At 46.7% G+C, this 14,919-nt stretch overlaps 1 protein-coding gene across 6 annotated transcripts in view; it reads left to right on the forward strand.

The window, feature by feature from the left end:
* The first annotated feature begins 2,577 nt into the window (after window positions 1-2,577).
* The window catches only part of FAT3 (FAT atypical cadherin 3), a 682,631-nt gene continuing 670,289 nt past the window's right edge, over window positions 2,578-14,919 (forward strand). For 5 of the 6 annotated variants that reach the window (XM_051850335.2, XM_051850349.2, XM_051850359.2 and 2 more), the window contains exon 1: window positions 2,578-3,115. The gene's annotated coding sequence lies outside the window, so the exon portion shown is untranslated. Of the gene's footprint in view, window positions 3,219-14,919 lie in introns of all 6 variants that reach the window. The other variant, XM_051850343.2, reaches the window with a different exon arrangement.

A 14,919-nucleotide genomic window follows, 5' to 3' on the forward strand; every position in this document is an offset into this window, starting at 1 on the left:
TAAGCTGGACGCACATTTTTACGATCCTCTGATTACAGAGAGAGGAGAGCAATTTATCCAAGCACTTTGTTTTCCATTGGTTGAGGACTTACCATGGAGTTTTACTCTCTCACACTTGTTCTAGTTCACACCAAAGCATCAACCAAGAAGCCTCTGGATGGGAGGCAAGATGCAAGAGAGGCCTGGAGCAAGGCACTGTTGATTACACTCATACAAAGCTTGTTGGAGCCCACTTAGAACTGGTGGTCTCTGCTATGGCTAAAAGGGACACGTAAGGAGCAGAGGGTGTGAAGGGGCACATGGGAGGTGTGATAAGGCAAGTGAATGATTTTATTATTGTGTGCAGTTGTTCATGTTTTGTCTTTTCTTGGGTGGACTTTTATGTCTTGTATATCATATTAATTGGGTCTAGCAGAAGATCCTCAAGCTTCCATTCATTCTATGAATGTTTATTGAATAATTACTTGTGTCCAGCATTAGGGGTTAGGAATGTAAACAAGAGAAACAGATTCTCTGCTGTCATAAAGCTATCAACTCTACCATCCATAGTACTGCTGCATAGTAGGCAGTTTTTAAATAAATAAAATGGACTTCTAATACGATCATGGTTATTAGCACAATGCCTATCTGTTACGACCAAAGGGATATCTCACTAGATAAACCACTCTGCTTTTCTTTGCAGGAAGTCTCTTACCCATGTGGCTGTAAATGCTCATGTCTGCCCTGGGAGTAGAGTCTGTTTGCTTTATTATCTATGCACTGCCGAGGGATGGGAGGCTGAAATCTGGACAGATTTTTGTACTTATCTGTAAGGCACCTCTGAGGCATAGGAGAACATTTAGGGGAACTGAAATCCAGGAGCATCAGTAGCGGCGGCCACTCCTTCCCCTACTCACCTGGCAGCCTTCCCAGGCAGAAGGTGGAAGACGCTGTCTCACTGCCAACACTGCTTCCTTGAGCATCCCAGTGGCCAAACAACCACCAGCTGACTCTACCCCAAGTGCCTGGTTTCAGCAGCCAACTTGTTTCAGCACTCTCACAGAAGCACTCGGGTGGGAAATACATTGATTCATTAAAATCTGACGGAAAGTTAGCTGCATTGTGTCCGTCACATGGAACATGCCATACCGAGGACATGTTTATGTGGCAATAAACTTCTAATGCTTTAGAAAGCTGCTAACTGAACAAAAATGAAATCAGAATAAAATTATCCAAAGGACAACAGTTTGGAGAGCAGGTGTCAGTTTTTTTCTGGCCCTGTTAGTGGTTCCCTTCACTTCAGATCCATCTTCTGGCCTTCGTGACAATGAAGCCCTTGGTAACATCATGCTTATTACCCCCAAATTAGCTGATGTATGGGGAGCTGTCACTGCTCCTTAGTATTCCCATTAAACTCTCAGGGTGGAGTGACCAGAGCATGCTCGGTGCTTTATGGGGCAGTCAACGCAGCGAGGCTGCTGGAGGCTTTCAAGGGAAACTTTCCACTGGCAGGGAGGGATGGGGGCCTTTGTGAAGCTGCATCCAGAGCAGAAGTCCTAGGTTGGGAGCCTGGAAGCCAGAAAGGTAAACTCACTGTGCTCTTCAAAGGGCTTGTTCTAGTGACTGAGCACAAAGCCCCTCATATCAACTTCTACTTTCCTTCCAAAAAGAGAATGTCACGGTGCGCCAAAAGGAGCGAGTTCCCCTGGGGACGAGATCTGCAGGCCTGGCACGCCTCTCCCTCCATGCCAATGGTAAGTGTTGAGGGAGAAACCGCCTGGGAGAGAGCATCCAAGGCAAAGCGCTGGCTTGCACGCCTGCTTTGGAGACAGATGTGAGTTGCCGCGTGGGTGCTGCAGGGGGGAAGGAGGGTGTCAAGTCTGCCTCTGTGCCAGGAGGGGAAGGCGGAAGTGCGAGGATACACAGACAGGGTGGGGTGGCGTGGGGTGGGGTGGGGGCATGAGGATGGGCCCAAGCTGCAGCAGCATAGGATGGGGACAGGGATGCGCACAGCGCGATCAAGGAGTCCCAGGACTTGCGTGGATGGTGAAGAAAGACCGAAAGGTGGGCCTTGTAAGTCAAGCCCCAAACCAATCACCATGCCCCTTCAAAGTACCACTACTCCAAGTAGGAGGCTAAGGAGGGAAGAGGATGCACACCCTGTTAACCTCTTTTGTTTAATGCCCTCTGCCACAAGGTACTGGGAGGATACCAGGATCCAAGTATGTGTGGGGACTAGTAGCCTTGTGTGGGAAGCAAGAGGCACCCCGCTTGATGATTTAATATCCACCCTACAAATTAGACTTTGGACCTCAGGTGCAACACGTTAACCTCGTGGCGCCTCAGTTTCCTCGTCTGTCCTAAGGGAGGAACACGTTCTCTGCCCGGGGCTGCGGCGTGAGCGAGCTCGGGGAAGCCGGCAGCACGCTCCTCCAGCAACAAGAAGGCACGCTGGTGCGATCCTCCGGCCCCGAGAGAGGGCTGCGGGGAGACTCGCGCTCTAAAATTAGCCCAGCTCCAGGCCCCGCGCCCGGAGCGCCCTCCCGCTCGCCGCGCCGCCCCCGCAGCCCCCTCCCGCCCGCCCCCGCTCCCCCGTGCGGCGCTCAGAGATCCCGAGTCATCCCCGACGCCGAGGCTTCTCTCCCCCTCGCCCCTTTCGCTCGCGGTTCGGGAGGAGGAGACAGCGAGGGAGAGCAAGAGGGGGAGACGAGAGAGAAAGAGAGAGAGAGAGTGGGGCTTGGCCGCGCGTCGGCGCCGGCTGCGATGGGGAGCCCCTAGCAGCTCGGCGGCGGCGTGCAGTAGCGGCGGCGGCGGCTCAGAGCAGACGCGGGAGCACGCTCTCCTCCCGGCAGGCTGCGCTGGGATCTGGATGCGGACTGGGATCTCGCGCCCCCGGCCCTCTCCTCCCGCGGCCGTTCTCCTCCTCCCGCCTCCGCCTGCCGATCTGCCGCGGCGGCGGCGGCGGCGGCGGCGGCGTCCCGAGCGCCTCTCTCCGCGATCCCAGTCCCGGGGAGCGCGCGCAGGCACTGCGGCGGAGGCGACCGTGTGGCCCGGCTCGCCCTAGGCGAGAGCACCTAGAGAGGAAGACCACGGGAGAAGCGCCAGGTGGAGCCGTGGATCGCCAGCTGAGGCAAGGGTGCGTGGGGGCTTGTTAGCGCGATTATTTAGCTGCCTGGTGCGCCGGCCGAAGCGCGCCTGCCCAAGCACAGCCCCAGCTCCAGGTGTAAATGGGCTGCGAGGTGGGTTCCGGGAAGCATGAGCCGGCACAGCGCGTGGGGGAAACTTTTCACCTTGTTAAGTTCCAGCTTCGGTACCGCCTGGAGCTGGGGGCCGCCGCCGCTACCAGCAGAAAGGGCGGGAGGCTCGGCCCTGCGGCAGGAGCCCAGAGGTTGACACGGAGAGTTGGCTAAGTTTGGAGCTGAGGATTTGGGGCGGGGGTGCAAGAGAGCTTGGAGGTGGAAGCACCCATCCCTGCAGGACGCCTCCCGGAACTCGGGCCACCCGCCCGCGGCAGGTGGATGAGAAGGTCTAGGCAAGGAGCCTGCTTGGGAGTCGGTGCTTGCCGGGCGCAGTGGGTATGTTCAGATACCAGTGGAAGCACTTGGGCGACGCGAAGGCGCAAGTTGGGTTGTCTCCGGGCACCGAGAGGAGTAGGGAGCCCCGTCTCCCCTTTAGGAAGGGGAGAAGGTTCCCACGCGGTCTGTGGTCCTTTCCCCGTGCCCGACTCCGTCCTCCAGCGGCCGTGGGCAGGGTGTGATGCATTGAGTTTGGCAGCGGCTCTCAGACTGGGGCGACAGCCGTTAGAGAGTGGTCAGGAGGAGAGGCTGTTCCTGCTGTCTTGACAGAGGGAAACCCAATGCTTTGGGAAAGGGCTTGTTTTTTGGCGGGCGTGCGGGATGGCTGCGGCTCTTTGAAAAGAAAGCAGCGTGGTCTGACCGTCCCGGAGGGTGCGAAGCAGCCTTCTCCATGTCGGGGTGGAAAGGCGAGGGCGCACTGGCTCCGCGCTCAGCGATCCTTCCCTGGGAGGCACTGGGTGCACCCCTAGCTGGGACCAGTGTGTGTGCAAGTCTAGGGTGTTGGAACCAGGTGAGGGGAGAGGTTGGGAGGGTCTCAGGAGCGCAGCGGAGGAGGCAGCTAAGGGGGGGTTGGACCGGCTTGGCTGTGCTCGGCGCGACTGGAGCGTGAGGATTCCGCCAGTGGGGGTCGCTGAGCTAAAGTGCATCTGGCCCCAGAGCCTGCGGGAAGTGGCGAGCCCGGGTATTTTTAGCAGTGCTGTGGTCTGAATTCTCCCCTCCGCTCTCTCGGACTTGTGTCGCGTGTGCTTTCCGAAATGGTTAAACATTAGCCACGATTAAGCTTCGCCGAAAGCAACTTTTATTCACTTTTTGCAGCACGCTCGTGGGCGGGGGTGAGCTGGAGGCAAGGAAGCGGGGGTGGCGAGAGTTTGGCTGCAAGCTAAGGGGCCACTTGTATAGCCTGCAAGGAGAGGCGGGGTGGGGGTGTTCCTCGGGTGTGTGCGCTAGCGGTGGCATCCTGAGGCTGCAGCTCGGCACAGGCTTGATGGGGGCAAGCCAGGCGGAGCAGGGGATGGGCAGCTTGTGTGTGCGCAGGGGAATCGGCTGCGAGGAACCGGCACCGACCCCGGGGCTGGGGGAGGGTACGGACAGGAGAGGTTCCCCTGAGCGTGGGCGGCGGGTGGCCCTGGCCCGCGGGTGTCTGGCCAGCTGCGCGCGCCGACTAGACTCGGCTTCGCATTGGGCCAACCTGCAGCAGCCACTGCCGGAGGGAGGGAGAGACCGGGACGGTACTAATGATTCCAGAGAGTCTTTTCTCCTCCTCTCCCCTCCTCCCACTCCTCCCCGCCCCCAGACTCCGGCGCGTTTGTTTCCAAGTTGGATCCCACTTCCATTTACAAGTGTCAGACAAACCGCGCGAACCTCCCCCACTCGCCCGGGCCTCAGCCAGACGACCGAGGGCGCGCGGGAAGGGGGGAGGGGCGAGCTGTCTGGGTAGCGCCTAGTGCGATGCGACGCTCCCACGGGGGGCGACACTGGCTTGGGCTTCTCCGTGTGAGGCCCTGATGTTTAAAAGACACCCATGAGCGAACAAAACCCAAACGTCTCCTGGCCACTTGTCTTCCACCGCTTTTTCTCCTCGCCTCGGACATATTAATTTTCCGGGCCCGACGTTTGTCTTTTCAAAGGCGAGTCGGGGTGGTGGGAGGAAGGGGGCGGGGGGAGCGGGCCGACCAGTTCATCACGGTGGATTTGTGCTCCTGGCTTTGTTGCTAGGATTAGATTCTCTGGTTGCATCGGGGCCGAGTTAAAATAAATGCAAAAAAGACTGCAGAGGACTTTGCCCTGATCAAGGAGGCAGAGTCAGGTGGTGGAAGAGGGAAGCCCGCCATCTAGGAATTGAGGACCAAGACGCACGCCCGCCCGCATCCCGGTATCGATCAGAGAGCCCAGCGTTCGCCTCCTCAGGCTTGCGCAGAACAACTTTTCACGTTTATCGAACCGGTGCTAGCATGATCTTCTAGTGTGATTGGGGTGGTTTGAATAAAAGGAAGAGACAGGAGGGTGAAGAGAATGAAATTCTGCAGAATTCTAGAAATTGCACAGACGGAGCCGATTGCTTCTGCTTTTAAGTTCTGATTCCTAAATTGGAGCAGTTGAACAGTGAGAATAAAGAACAGCCGAGAAAAGGAGGGCGCCAAGAGACAAAGACCAAAAAAATGCATAATAACTTAAAGCGCTTTGATGTGCTTTCTATCTAATAGAGTTGGAATGGGGGAAGGGTTTTTTAAAAACATTTTTACAACAAGTAAAGTTGTCTTTTAAAATTAAACCGAATGCTGGCATTCAGTCATCATTCTCTGTTGTTGCCTGCTTGGAACTTAGAGTATGCAATATGCTGAGGCCAGTTTCTCTGGATGTGAAGTTCCCAGAACTGTCCAGTTATGATGTCTTCATAGCTGAACCACACCAAGAACTCCACGTGAAAGGCAGCTGGCTCAGATCAGAAATCGGTCAGCTGCTCCGTAGGTTCGTTTCTTGTCTGCAGGATTTTCATGACCAGTATCAGTTCACCAGTGACTGGCTATGAAGCTTTCTTTCTTTGTTTCAAATGTTATTCTGATCCTTGGCAGTCATTTTGGATATAGTATTAATAGTCAGAACCTAGTTTGTCTCTTCCATAGCAATTAAAGTTGTGCTGAGCTACCCAGAAATGAAATGAGTAGCAATAAACAGAGTGGATGCCCACTGACCTGTATAGTGTATGATTATTTTGCTAGCCCACAGCCTTATGTAAAACAGGGACTTTTCATGCAGCCCACATAACATTTTTGATGTGTCAGGTTGTGTTATCCCTGCTTGCTTCATACGCTGCAGAATGACCTACTCTAATTTAGCTGATGAATTACGTCAAATAGAAAGAAGTAGGCAATTACAGGTAAGGAGAGGGTGTTTAGTCATTACCAGCTGGTCTGAGGAGCATTCGCCATGGGTGGCTGTTGTGTGGTTATGCTACCTTAATAACTCACAACACAAAATGACCATATGACTTCATCTTTCTGGGTGTGGATCTGGGTATGACATGTCTGTGTATCTACATGTGTCCAGTTGACAGCAGTGTTGGCTTTTCCCTCCTGAGCAGGAAGGAAAATGGTAACAGTGGCCATGTTTGTTCCACTGTGGGTCATTCCCAGGTCTTTTGTTTCTGCAGAGCACAGAATAGGATCACCTGATGGGATCAGATGGGCCAGTCCATTTTGATTGATTTCCTTTGATTGCTTAGGAAGGACTATTGATGAATTGTTGTCTGCTGATTGTGACAAACAGCAGAGTTGGAATGAAAATTTTAAAAGAAAGAAATCTGACGACAGACATGGAAGACTTGTGTCCTGGCTCATTCCTTCCTGAAGATAGGCAAGCCTCCTATTCCCACAGATTTACATAGCCTGAAAGGTATTAAAGAAACATAGCTCCTGTATAGCTTACTCACCTTATCGGTAAGGTGTTCTGCAATGCAATTTTTTGTTTTAATTTTATTTGAGATGTAGAATTACAGGCTGAGAGGGAGAGACAGAAAGGTCTTCCTTCCATTGATCTGAAGCCAGGAGCCAGGTGCTTCTTCCCAGTCTCCCATGTGGGTGCAGGGACCCAAGGGCTTGGACCATCATCTGCTGCTTTCCCAGGCCACAGCAGAGAGCTGGATTGGAAGAAGAGCAGCCGGGACTAGAACTGGTGCCCATATGGGATGCCTGTGCCACAGTTGGAAGATTAACCTGCACCACGGCGCAGGCCCTTCTGCAATGTTAATTTTGATCTCTAATTGCTGAGTATGTAATTAGCAGAATTTTCCTACACAATTGTGAGGATTGCATCTGTATTTTATAGCCTGGCTTTTGAGGATTACCAGAGGGTGATACCTTCCTCTGGGAAAACTCTGGAAGTAACTATCTTGTCTGTGTGTTGGTCAATTTGATTCTATAGGCTTGTCAAATTTATTTGTTCTTCTGTTACTTGCAGAGTAGCTACACATTCAGTATGATTTTCCCCTTGTATTTGTTTTAATTATTTATTTGTTTATTTTGACAGTTAGAGACAGAAAGGTCTTCCTTCCATTGGTTCACCCTCCAAATGGCCAGGAGCCAGGTGCTTCTTCCTGGTCTCCCATGTGGATGCAGGACCCAAGGACTTGGGCCATCCTCCGTTGCCTTCCTGGGCCACAGCAGAGAGCTGGACTGGAAGAGGAGCAACTGGGACAGAATCCGGCGCCCCAACTGGGACTAAAACCTGAGTGCTGGGGCCGCAGGCAGAGGATTACCCTAGTGAGCCCCAGTGTAGGCCCTACCCTTGTATTTTTAACATTGTTTTGCCTTCCACAAATTTCTTTCCAAGAATAATTTTAGGATAGCTTATCTTTTATGAATTTCAGCTCAATGCCACGCATCAGATTTATTGAACATTTTTGACACATGGCTAGTGGCTTTGAGCCAGTTTCTGGCCAACCAAAATAAGCTATCAGTTATATCTAACAGTGACAGATTACCCATTTTGGTAGTTCAAATTGGAGTAGCATTTCCAGGTTAATCTTTACCTCAACCTATTTTATGATTGAGGTTTTTGTTTTTTCCCTGTTAAGTGGGAGGGATGAACATTTGAGAATGGGGGATAGATCATTGGCCTAGCCTGTTAAAAGGCTGGTTAGGACTCACACATTCCACATTCCTGGGTTCCATACCTGACTTTGTTCCCACATCCAGCTTCCTGCTAATGAGTATCCAGGGTGAAAGTAGATGAAGACTCAAGTAGTTGGGTTCCCGCTGTGCACCTGGGAGTTCCTACTCCTGACGCAGCAAGAGGTGGTGTTGAGGGCATTGAGTGAACCAGTGGATGTCTGCCTGTTCTCTTTGCATGTCTGCCCCTCTGCCTCCTGGGATTAAAAAAAAAATTAAGAATGAATGTACTAACATGATCAGAATATTTTAGTACTTAATACTCAAGTTCTTTATACAAGCAAAGTGTTACTTGTTTCACTGGGAAGATACATGTCAATGTGGAGACTCCAGGGGAAGTCTGGGAGTTGCTGGACAGCGCGTTGTGGGGATGTTGCCTTCCTAGGGCAGAAAATTCATACAGGTGACCTGAAAAGGATCCTTGAGAAAACTGTTGTATTACTCCTCAGTATGCTTTCAGTTTCAATTCTGTGAATCATAGACCCTGTTTAATTAAAATTTCCTTAACTCTTAAACATGTCTTTAAATTGTCACTTTTTTCCAAATTAAAAAAAAATTGATTTATTTGAAAGGCAGAAAAAGATCATCCATCTGCTGGTTCACTCCACAGATGGCCACAACTGCCAGATCTGGCCTAGGACTAAGCCAGGAGCCAGGAACTCTCCATCCTGGTCTCTATAGGTGGCAGAGGCCCAAGGACTTGGGCCATCTTCCATTGCCTTCCTGGGCACTTTAACAGGAAGCTGGATCAGAAGTGGACCAGATTGGATACTGATACCACAAACATCAGCTTAACTTGCTGTACCACAATGCCAGCACCCCACATGGAATTCAAGGTCATTTCTCTCTCACTAAATGTTCATTTCTTTTGAAGTTCACTTCACAACTATTTGCTGAGTCAGTTTGTCTTTTACAAGGCAGTAAGCAGGATTCAAAGTGAAATATATCCATTGCTATTGTGCATTTATTGTTTTGCTGGGGTGATGGGGGGTACCCAGGTGTGTACTGCAGAAAACAGATGGAAGTATTTATTTATGATAGAACAATGTCTCTGAGCAGAGAGAGAAGAATAGGAGCTACAGCAAAGTTTTAGGAGGAGTCTAAACTGATTATGACCCAGTTTAATAGTTCTTAGGGAATCTTTAATGTTAAGACATACAATTCATTCTTTCATTTCTTTAGAGACTCAGAACACTCACTTTTGGTTGAGTGTATTCACAAGACAGGCCACATTTGATGTTGATGTAATTCAGTGGTTTCAGAAGGCTGTAGAATTTCAGACTCTTATTTCATTATCTTGTTCTCCAAACCCCCAGTTCAAACAGGGCTTTTAGGCTTTGTGACTATGTCTGGGAGCCTGCGTGCAGGTGCATCTGGTGGATTCTTAGTTCTTTGCCTTCCTATGCTTGATGCTTACTTACGAATCTCAAGGTGAGCTTTGTCATATATTCTGAGGTGTTCCGTCCTTTCAGAATGTAGTACTTAGATCTGTTGCTTGTTTTAAAACATGAAGATAGTCAAGTAAATGGTGTACCAAGTAATGGTAGCCTTCAGCCTGTGGATAAAAGGGCTAGAATTTTTACCTTGAATATTCACCATGACTTGTTTGTTTTTGCTTTGCAGGGCAATTGCAAATAATATTTTAGTTATCCTTTTTTTTGAGGTGTTGGAGAAAAGCATACCTCTTGAATGAGGTACAGATATGAAAGGATAATAAAGTGCAGTTGTAACTTCAGGATTTCAATTACATTGAATTCCCAACAATGATAAAAATCAAGACTTCCAGTACCATGGAAGGCTAAAAAGAAAGCACTTTCAGCAGCCACTAATGTCTCACATTTTGAAATAAACTAAATTATTAATATTTCTAAATATCACTGAACATCACTTATTTGTAAACATCTGAAAGCATGCCAAGTCATACAGATTAAAGCTAGTGACAAGTGTGCTTAATGCTAGTGTAAATGTCAGGTATTTTCTATTGTATGAACCCTGTGTGTGCATGTGGGTTAGCTTTAAAAGCAGAATGAGGCTATATCTTAGGAAGAGGAGTGGATTGATCTTTTCTGAAATGAGAGCATCTATTAAACATTCTGTTGTCTCAAAGTCTTAAGTAGGTGATGAATATTTTGGACATGTGAAGTCTATTTTTAAATCTGGCTTGAAATTATCAGTTTGGCTCTGAGTGACTAAATGATGGCAGTTGCTGTGAGGGGTTGAGAGTTGTGTTGTGTGATTCACGTGGCATGGTCCCATGCCTGGCTGGGTTTTGTAGCTATGGTTTTGTCAGATTGGCTTAGCTGTAGAAACACCTCACTGCAAAGAAATGTACACATGAAAGTGGGCCAATTGCAGACGCCTTTAACATTGCTCCTGTTGTGGATGGAGTAGAGGTGAATCTTTCCCAAACTTAACATAATGTTTGAGAATAACAGTTTCAATCAGATGAGTCAGAATTCAGAAGTGTGTGGTAATCTCCCTTGAGAATTTGGTACCTATCTGATAGGACTGTAAAGGCATTTCAGAATGTCAATTAAATGGAAAAATATGCCTGGAATTGAATATAATTAAGAAATGTTGAAGCCTGGTGTCTACATATGCAGACACTGTGTAAGATGGTTTAATTAGTGAACACGGATTGGGATTTATTGACAGAAGTTTTCTTTCTCATGGCGTGTTTCACTCATTAAAAGCTCATAATGTCTTGGATTGTTTTAGTTGTTGGAACTTGACCGTTTGCCATTTTGTGCTTCTTGACTTCAGCACTGTGTGCTTTTAAAATTTTTTTTTTCTTTGCTCTGGGACAGAGTAGGATGATGTTTTCTTCTGTTTCATAGCTATTCCCATAGAGCGAATGCATGGTTTCAGTACTTTGTATTTCCCAATCCTTGTTTTGCAGAAGTACTAATATTATAGTGAAATTTATGCTCTAGCAATCTAGAAGTAATTTGTGAGTAATTTCATCTTTAAAACTGGTTTTATATTTACCTGATGACATAATTTATGCTTAAATTCACATTTCTCTGAATCCTGTATAGTTTTGTGGTTGGTGGTTTCGCATACAAATCTTTTTAATTCTTGATTGTTGGGTTGAAAAAGTTTCCAATAATACAGAAGATTGGAAAATTCTTTCTTAATATCCCTGTTGTGGGATATATTTCTTTTTAACTGCATTTTAGATTATAAGTGCTTGAAAGTACTGCAATTAGTAGAAATAACTTGGGAATGTTGACAGGTGAGGAAGAGAGAAACATGGTTCACTGACTCCTTAAGGATTTGTCAGAACCTGTTTACAATTTAAATTTGGGCTGTCTCCCATACTGGTATTAATTTGAATAGCTGGTTTTATAAGATTCCTCAGTTCCTCATCTTCATAGGTATGGTCTCTAGCTAGGAGCTGTTTAAAGTAATCTAGCATTCCATCTTTCCTGTAGACACAGCAGATCATTCACAGTCTGGTTAAACTAAGTACACATTACATTGTTAGCCTCTAAAAGCATTTGCTGGGCTCTTCAAGTCCATGCTGTCGGCAAAAGTGTATTGAGTGCTCTTACTACCTTGGACTAATTTTTGCCTATGGTATATTAAATGTTGCTTGACCCTGCAAAAGCTAACTTTTTCAGCTGGATGGTATTTTCTTAAATAGGCATAAAGGAGATCATAATGTGTGTGTGGTGTGAAATCACTAACACGGTGAATGAAGTCATTGCATCTGCTTGGAAGTCCCTGGATTAACAAAAGACAGGAAAACCTTACATTTAGATTCACGAGACAACTACTCTGAGGAAATTGGACAATCTAGGTAATTGAGCAGGAAATGGAAAATAAAAACATGTTGCCAGATCAATTTCCTAGATCTTGAATTACCAATAATTAGATAATTTTTTCACATGGAAGTGTAGATACTATATGTGTAATTACTTGCATTACTTTATTCCCAAATTGTATTCAGCAGTGCATGCATTCTATTCAGTTTGCACTTTATATATTTTTGTTACATAGGTAGAATTAATAACATACTATACCTCCTCTCCAAAGAGATGGGGAAATTCAGGTATTTTAGGAGATTAACCACTTTCATATAGCTCATCAATGGTTATTATGATTATTAAAGTGAGTAAGCTGGGGCTGGCACTGTGGCATAGTAGGTTAAGCCTCCACTGGCAGAGCTGGCATGACACAGCGGCTCAAGTTTGTGTCTTAACTGCTCCACTTCTGATTCAGCTCCCTGCTGATGTGCCTGGGAAGACAGTGGAAGATGGCTTAAGTGCTTGGGCCTCTGCACCCCTGTGAGACCTAGAGGAAGCTCCTGGCTTCAGACCTGCACAGCTCCAGCCATTGCAGCCATTTGGGGAGAGAAACAGTAGATGGAAGACCTGTGTCTCTCCCTCTCTATAACTCTGCCTTTCTAATAAATAATTAAATATTTCTTTAAGAGCAATCTAGGCTTATTCACTTTTTAAAACTATATATATATATAATCATGTGATAGGAAAGGTTTATTGTCAGATGGGGGAAGCCTGAGAGGCGAGGGCAAGAGAGAGATCAGGAGAGAGGGCACCTGTGTTGAAAGCAGGTCCTGTTATACTTTTGCAAGGGGTAGGGAAATAGCAAATTCCATTAGGGTTGGGGTGGAGCTGACACCTGTCGTTGGGCCATGGGGTCACCTGGCTTCTAGCAATGGTGGTTGAGGGGCTAGAGCCTAGGATGGTGTTGCGGTGTAGATCACGCCATAGATAAGACTGCACCATTTTACTAATATTCCCCCACTTTTCTTTTTTATAAAGAAAGTGTTGTATGGGATTCCATCAATCCCAAAAGTCCAGGAGGGGTGGAGGGACAAAGATCTATCTTTAAAGCTACTTCCTACTGACTTGGGGGCGATCACTCAAACTACAATCTCCTGGGTGGGGAGACGAGTATATCCCTGTATTCCATTACCTAGCTGGCCTGCGAGGAGAGCTGGCCAGGTAAAGGCAGGTGGCATCTCTAACAGGAAATTTCAGTTCTGCTTATAATATTGCTTGACCCTACTTGGCAATCCTCTCATCAGTGGTGGTTACTTTGGAAGCTGGGCCGAGTGAAGGGCTTTTCAACTTAGAGCGAACAAGATCTGTGGCTCTGTCCTGGGACCCTTCAACTCCAGAAGGGCAGTTCTGTTTCCAGTGAACCAACTCTTGGCTGGCAGAACGGCCAGGGCTCTTCATAATCTGACTTCTGCTGAAGCCCTGGCTTCCCACATCGAAAACCAATGCAGTGGACTGGCCTGTTGGGTCTCCTGGATGGCAGATCACTGTGTAAAGCAGCCATTAATTGGCCTGCCATCTATCTTTACATACCTCTGATGCCTGGTTTTCTCTTCCTCTGGTTTGTGTTAAAGCAGACCAGAGGAAACCTTTAGGAGGATGCAAGTCAAGGGGGTGATCAAGTCCCATTTCTTAATCTTTGGTGACCCAAACCAGAAGTCTACAGTCACAGGTATAATCTGATAGTGGTTTTTCTCTGAGTTAATGCCATTGAGAAAAGCTTTCTCTGCCTTTGTTTGGTCTGAAAGATTCTGCTTGTTTACTTTGCCCATGGCGAAGTAAATCTAGGCGTGAAATAATTTAAGCTTTCATCTTGGTTATGCTATTACTATAGAAAAATGTTAGCTATCACTTTTATAAAGCCTAAAGATCAAATTGTACATCCTGGAGAGTCCTTCAGTATAGAGCCATTTCCCACCTCGAAGAGAATAGAGAAATGAGGGAATAAGTCGGGCTTAGAGTAGAGTAATGAGGGAGCCAGTCAGGCTTCTCATATTGATTATTGACAACAGCAATATCAAATGAAAACATAGTAAGCAATTTTAACTGTTAAATAACAACTTATGAGAACATTTACTAGAAGGTCCAATGCCTTCTATAAATTTTAAGACAACACATGTATTTGGAAATGTCTCAGATATCTAACAGTGTAACCTGTTTGACCAACAAACTCAAACACAAACATGTAAATGACTTAAACATTTTTAGTTTTTCTACAAATTTAAAACATTGGATACAGAGATTCAGGTCACATGAACCAAAATGTATCTTTGATTAATTTTAGCAGTTTAAATTTATGAGCAATATTTTATCTATAAGCCAGTTAAAATGGTTCTCAAATTTTCCCATGTAGATGTACAATATGTGTACATGTGTGACATAACACACAAGATAGAATGATAAAGCAGTTTCAGTAATAGCTTCTTAAAATTTTTAACTGTTTTTAAAATTACCAATTGATTCGAATTACTTTCTGCTATTAGTAACCTCGATTAACCATACTTTCAGTTGGAACCTGTAGTGCCTTATTGGCTTTATCTGCTTACAGAGCCATCTCAAAGTACTGAATACAATAGAAGTCACCGGAAAAAATTCTTCAGAACCTATAAGAAGACACAGTTAAACACAGAACCAACAGTGTTTTAGCTGTACGAGCAGTCGATCTAATTTTTAGCGTTTGGTGGATAACAAACTGTGGATGACAAAAGACTTTCAATAGCCATGTTTTAAAATTATAAACTCGTTAACCAACAAAAAGAGGCATTTGCTTATTTCACATAGTATTTTGAAAGCACCTGTAGGATTTTATAAAACATTTAACCTTTTTAGGCCTCTGGCCCTTTCTCATTGAGATAACCATCATGTCTGATAACAACACAAGATCATTAGACT

Source organism: Oryctolagus cuniculus, chromosome 1, assembly GCF_964237555.1.
Source record: "Oryctolagus cuniculus chromosome 1, mOryCun1.1, whole genome shotgun sequence".
NCBI lineage: Eukaryota > Metazoa > Chordata > Mammalia > Lagomorpha > Leporidae > Oryctolagus > Oryctolagus cuniculus.